Source organism: Panulirus ornatus, chromosome 10 (genome assembly GCF_036320965.1).
Source record: "Panulirus ornatus isolate Po-2019 chromosome 10, ASM3632096v1, whole genome shotgun sequence".
Taxonomy (NCBI): domain Eukaryota; kingdom Metazoa; phylum Arthropoda; class Malacostraca; order Decapoda; family Palinuridae; genus Panulirus; species Panulirus ornatus.
Genome location: NC_092233.1, coordinates 62133959 through 62139958, shown reverse-complemented (window position 1 = coordinate 62139958; position 6000 = coordinate 62133959). Strand labels below are relative to the sequence as shown.

Genomic DNA, 6000 nt, shown 5'->3' with positions numbered 1-6000 from the left:
AACCCAAACGGGGGCGTCATGCGTATGAAGATCGGGAAGCGTTGATAGCGGGAGAGTTTGGCTCTTGGGTAATTCAGCAGGGCAGACGAAGTCGCGTTCACATAGTTATGTAGGTGTGTGTGTGTGTATGTGTGTGTGTGTGTGTGTGTGTGTGTGTGTGTGTGTGTGTGTGTGTGTGTGCTCAGCGGCGCACAGTGGCGACGGGGTCCGTGCAGGGAGGGGAGGAGGCCGGGTAGTCTGGAGACAGAGATGGAAAGTGATTTGTGGAGAGCAGATGAGCCAGCTGGAGACGCCCCCGCGTGTGTGCACTGGGGCGCGGGAAAGCAAGGTTACGTCCATCTGGCTACCTTGTGTGTGTGTGTGTGTGTGTGTGTGTGTGTGTGTGTGTGCTTTTCAAGCACAAGCCAGCCATGACCTGCACGTACGACTCGTTTGCTCAATGAGACTGCCTGCTGGAGGGGAGGTCATGTGTAAGACAGATGACAGACGTAATGAGGGAGGGGGGGAGGTCAGTCAGAGCGGCGGGGGTTTAATTACACATGTAAGTAACCCCATGTGTACACTGGGCATGAGAGGGAACGCCGTGGGGGGGGAGGCAGTTAGTGGCTATTCGCGGGAGGGTGAATGGGGTCAGGTGGTCGTGTCGTGATGGAGATGGTTGGCGATAACGACAAGACGGCCTGAAACCGGGCGCAAATGGCAGTTAGGAGTGAACGTGTGGGGTCGAGCGAGGGGGAGGGGGAGAGGGGGAGTATAAACGGTAGTCGAGAGAGAGAGAGAGAGAGAGAGAGAGAGAGAGAGAGAGAGAGAGAGCCAAGCCAAGTGTTTTAATTCCTCCTTTTATCTTAAGTTCATTTTACTGCCAACATGCACTAGGCTGAGCCACACCTCGCCTCGAACTAACACACACACACACACACACACACACACACACACACACACACACACACACACACACACACACTGGAGCATTTCCCAAGCGCTTGTCCCTATACACCCAAAAGGCCCTTCGTGAGTTCATTCGTGAGTTCGTCTGAAGTTCTGTAATCTGGTTCATGCATGCGTCTGTTTCAGCGACAGCCCGTGAAGGATTTTATGTATTTAATGGACGTATGTAACCATATGTATTTTTTCATGTGTGTATTAGTGTTTCTCTGTGCTCACGCTTATGCAAATTACGTTTTTTATTATGTAGATTTGTGATTGTACTGTTACGTACATGTCACGTGTGTGTGAGTGCGTGATGTACTGAAGTGAACGTGTACGGTTGTGAACGTGAGAGTGAACTTGTGCAACTGTGAACGTGTACGACTGTGAACGTGTGCTGCTGTGAACGTGTACGACTGTGAACGTGTGCCACTGTGAACGTGAAGGGGGTCATCTTCCCCGGTCGTTGGGTTAAGCTGTACACGATCATCCGTGTGTCAGTGTGAGAGTCCTCTCCTCCCGCCTCTCACTCATGCACATTTACTCTCACCTCACCTCACGGCCTCTCCCTCACCCCTCCGCCCCCCTCCCTCTCCCTCACTAGCTCTCCCTGAAGCTCTCACTCTTTTAATCCCCTTCCCAACCACCTCCCCTCACTCCCAACCTCTTCCTAATTTCTCCACGAGAACGCCTTCTCTCTCTCTCTCTCTCTCTCTCTCTCTCTCTCTCTCTCTCTCTCTCTCTCTCTCTCTCTCTCTCTCTCTCTCTCAGTCCATCTCACGTGCCTCCCGTTCCTCTCAGCTCCTTCCCCAACCTTCCCTTTCAATTGACCTCGCGACTCCCATTCCATGTCGCCTGTCGCTTCTGTTTGTGGCTGTGGCCGCCATGCGTTCTGATGATGATATTGCCAATTTTCTCCCCCCCCCCCTCCCTTATTTGTCGTTATCAGCCAATTTCCTAATGGTGCTCTGATAGTCGGTGTTAAAGCGCTATTCTGACTATTATCCAGTTATGATACACTGTTAATGTTGGATAGACGTAGTAAATTGCTGTAATGCAACAGCATTATTCAGTTATAATCTCTTGTTCTTGTGTGCTTGCGAACTTGTTAGTGTACACACACACACACACACACACACACACACACACACACACACACACACACACACAACAGGTAAGAAGCTCCTAAGAATTGTATCATTGAACTTTTTACCAATAACATTTTGTGTTGATTTGACTTTCTTGTGATAACAGACACTGGAGCTGATAGCCCAGGGCTGGGTACAGCCAGATATATACGTACATAAGCTTGTAAGCTTATATATAAGCTTATATATTAGCTTGGAAGCTTGCCGCATAAGCTTGCAAGGTAGATGCATAAGTTTGTATGTTAGGTACATAAAGCTTGTAAGTTGGGTACATAAGCTTGTAAGGTAGATAATGAGCTTGTAGATTAAGCAGAGACAGCATATAGGTTACATCCATATTAAGCTTGTCAACCAGAAATATAGTATTTTGAGCCATTAAGGTTACCACTGTTAGTGTGTAGATGAATATTGAGAGTAACGTGGGTCAGTTTAAGCTTTGTGAGAGACAAGGAAATGGCTTTCATCCCTACGTGTTCGTCATGATCTGAGATCTAGATTCTAGAATTATTCTAGATTCTTGGCAGTGTTGGGTAACTAGAAGAACACACTGAAATCACGACGAGAGAGAGAGAGAGTATTTATCATTGGATTCATTATACTTAAACCGCCGTCTCCCGCGTTAGCGAGGTAGCGCAAGGAAAGAAGAAGAGGAATGGCCAAACCCACCCACATACACATGTGATTATATAATTTGGATTGGAAGTCTCCAATTCAGTTAATGAAACGGTAATTGTACCACAATGTTGTCTTTGATTTTCGTTTTGTTTTATATATGATTACTTCTCTCTGCACTGCACGTCAGCATGTTATGAATGCATCATAACACATACTGGGGTTATGACAATGACACACCTCATATGATATATGAATTCGCCGACCACCATCTCAAGGAAGACTTAACGCGAGAATGCAATATTGTAAAGGCGACATTCTTCTCGAGTGTATGATATTATATAACCTTTGTACTCCTTCGTATATAATCATCATGAATACATTTTGATGGCTCGTCCAGACCACAGGAAGGTCTCATCTCTATTATGATGTTCTGCGCTGGAATAATAGTCATCTTGGCCGTGACATTTTCGTAAGAACGTGTTCTTGTGTTTGATGATTCTGTGTTTATATGGTTCGCGTTTGAGGTGGTGTGGTTTCGTCTGTCGCACCTGGTTCGCCATCTCCCGTCTCACCGAGGTAGCGCTGCAAAAAGAAAGAGGGGGGGGTTTTAGACCGATCCTTACATGATGGATGCCTTAGAAAGTGTTCGACGGAGGTACATGTTAAGGGGTTCGGATTCTTCGTCGTGAGTGACGGAGGGGAGTTGAATTCTGCGTGAAGACAAATGAGCATCGGGAAGAGACGTCTGATCCTTTTGGAAATGATCCTCACTTGGCTCCTTCCTCTGTTCTTTCTGTTCGGAAATGATGATAACAACGCGCACGAGGTAGTTAATGAGTTGTTTACATTGTCTCATCTGCCTCCTTAGCTCAGTGGTAGAGCACTGGTCTCGTAAACCAGGGGTCGTGAGTTCAAACCTCACAGGGGGCACAAGTGTTTAAACTAGAAGTAAACCTCAACAGAATCACTGAGGTTTACTTAAACCTGGCCCGATCGAATTACATGTAGGGGCTGCTGTACTTGGGTACAGTAAATGAACGGTTTGAATACAGTGGATAGGGAAGGATACATGAAAATTAAGAATACACTGTATTCATTTTGGAAGGTTGTTCGAAGTGACCGAATGTGTATATTTTTTTGTGTTTGTGCGAAAAAATAATCATTCGGAAAGGCTTTGCGAATTCCTCTATGCGTGCGAACGATATTCTTACGTGCATGATTAAGAGACGTAATGTGTTTGGTACTTAGATAATTACCTGTATGTATATATGCTCATTAAGGTTTTAATAGCAGGTGGTGAAATGACCACTTATGTGGGCGTAAATAGGTTACTGTAGCTGTGGCAATAGTCACATCTTTGGGCGTGTATAGATTGTGGTATATAGAGATATATATAGACAAGCATTCCTTCAGGGTCTATATTAGCTGCAGGATCGTCCTATAGCAATCGGAGTTTTCATCTTAGGAAGCCAGTGCCCATTATTATTATCAACAGCGTGGGTCGTGAGCAGATGTGTCGGGGTGTATTACCAACGATAAGGGTTGTGGGTTAAGTTACTATGACGTTGCCTGTGTTGTATATCAAGACCATAACCCAGGCGATGGTGTGGGGTGGGGGTTTGGTGTCTTTACTAGGGCCCCAAGTGTCGTATGCCTCCACCACAACTTTAGGGTCCAAGTTTCGCATCCATGGACGTGTCCTTCTGTCGACCTAGACTCTTGTGTGTGTGTGTAACAGCTCTGTGATTAGGTCAGGTGGTAGCTCCTCCTCCTCCTAGTGTCACCCTCAGGGTCAAGAGAATGAGGTCATCATGTGTCAATCGTATCTTATGACACAAGAGACAAGGATTATGGATTGAAAATCATTGACACTGTCTGTACCCGCTGGTGTCATCTGAAACACGAGAGGGTTATTAGAGGTCATTTAGTGGCGGAATCTGACCTCAGGAGGTCAAGGTCATCCAAGGTCATTGCTGAACTCTAACACAAGAACAGAAACCCATGTCATCATGAAATCAAGAAAAACATGGGAACACAAGACATGAAAAACGAGATGCATGTACAGCACAAATCAGTGGTATGTAATCCATATTGGAAAGTTTGAAGTAAATTTTGGTTATACTTTGGTATATTTTGAATCGCTAAAATATTCAGCTGCTGAGAAAATTCTAGTGGCCCATAAGGAGGCAGTCTTATGTTGTGGTTAGCAGCAGTACATTGTCACACTGTGTGCAAACAGTTAAGACCCCTGAACGAATTGTTTTGTATTCGTGTGTGACGCGAAAACCGAAGGGACAATCACCGAGGAAGAGGATCCAATCCAGTACAGTGGACGTGACGTGATTCGATTATGTTTATTCTTCGCTCCTCCTCCTCCTCCTCCTCCTCATGACTGTGATTTTACACGTCTAGAAGAAAATATATTCAAGCCAGACACATGAGGAAGAGTTGAAACAAAAGCCTGAGGCATTTAGCACTTTGTAGTAGCCTTGAGTACATCCTCTATAGTGCTGGCCACCACAGGGTGTTACAAGACTCTAGAGGAATCAGAAGAGGTTCAGATGCCACCGATCCTCATATGTGTTGCAAGAAAAGTGCTTTTGTGGTGTAGGGTTCCAGTGTCTATAATTCACTCACGGCCGGCGTGTTCCCCGGGGGAGCTGATTTGCTTTGAGCCGTTGCGCAAGAAAGTGAAAGGCTAAAAAGAAGTCATGTTTGGGGTTAATGCGACTTACGCTCGTCCGGAGAATGATATGAAAGAAGCTACACGAAGTGCCTTTGAAGACGGAGCCATGTTCGTCGAGACTGAAGACACTGGGTCGCGTGAACAAAAGAGATCAGCCATCATCGCCAAGTGGAACATCTGAGGAGAACCAGTTCCTCTCAAGACGTACGACAACCAAGCACTCGCAGAGGCCAGGGCGGGACCAGGTTCCATTCAGTCTTGTACATACAATTCTCTGTTCTGTTCAGTGGTTGTCCAGGATTTCTTACAATCCCGCTGACAGTGAACGTCTGGGCGGTGAAGTGGGCAACAGAACCGGGACGCCTTTTCATTCATATATATATATATATATATATATATATATATATATATATATATATATATATATATATATATATATATATGCGGGAAAAAACGACCAGCAAATAGGCGTTTAATTTTTTCCAAAGCCACAGTCTTCAAAAAAAAAAAAGGATGCACTTAGAAGGCAATTTTAAACTCGATCTTTACTCATTTAAACGCCCGTGATATTGGAAGGTGCGAACGTTCTGAGAAATGCCGTTCTGCAGAGCTCAAACGTTTGTT

General features: G+C 45.4%; 1 non-coding gene across 1 annotated transcript; it reads left to right on the top strand.

Annotated features, from left to right (window-relative positions):
- The first annotated feature begins 3548 nt into the window (after positions 1–3548).
- On the top strand, positions 3549–3620 carry TRNAT-CGU (transfer RNA threonine (anticodon CGU)). The gene has a single exon. It is a non-coding gene; the product is annotated as a tRNA-Thr (tRNA).
- Positions 3621–6000: the final 2380 nt, after the last annotated feature.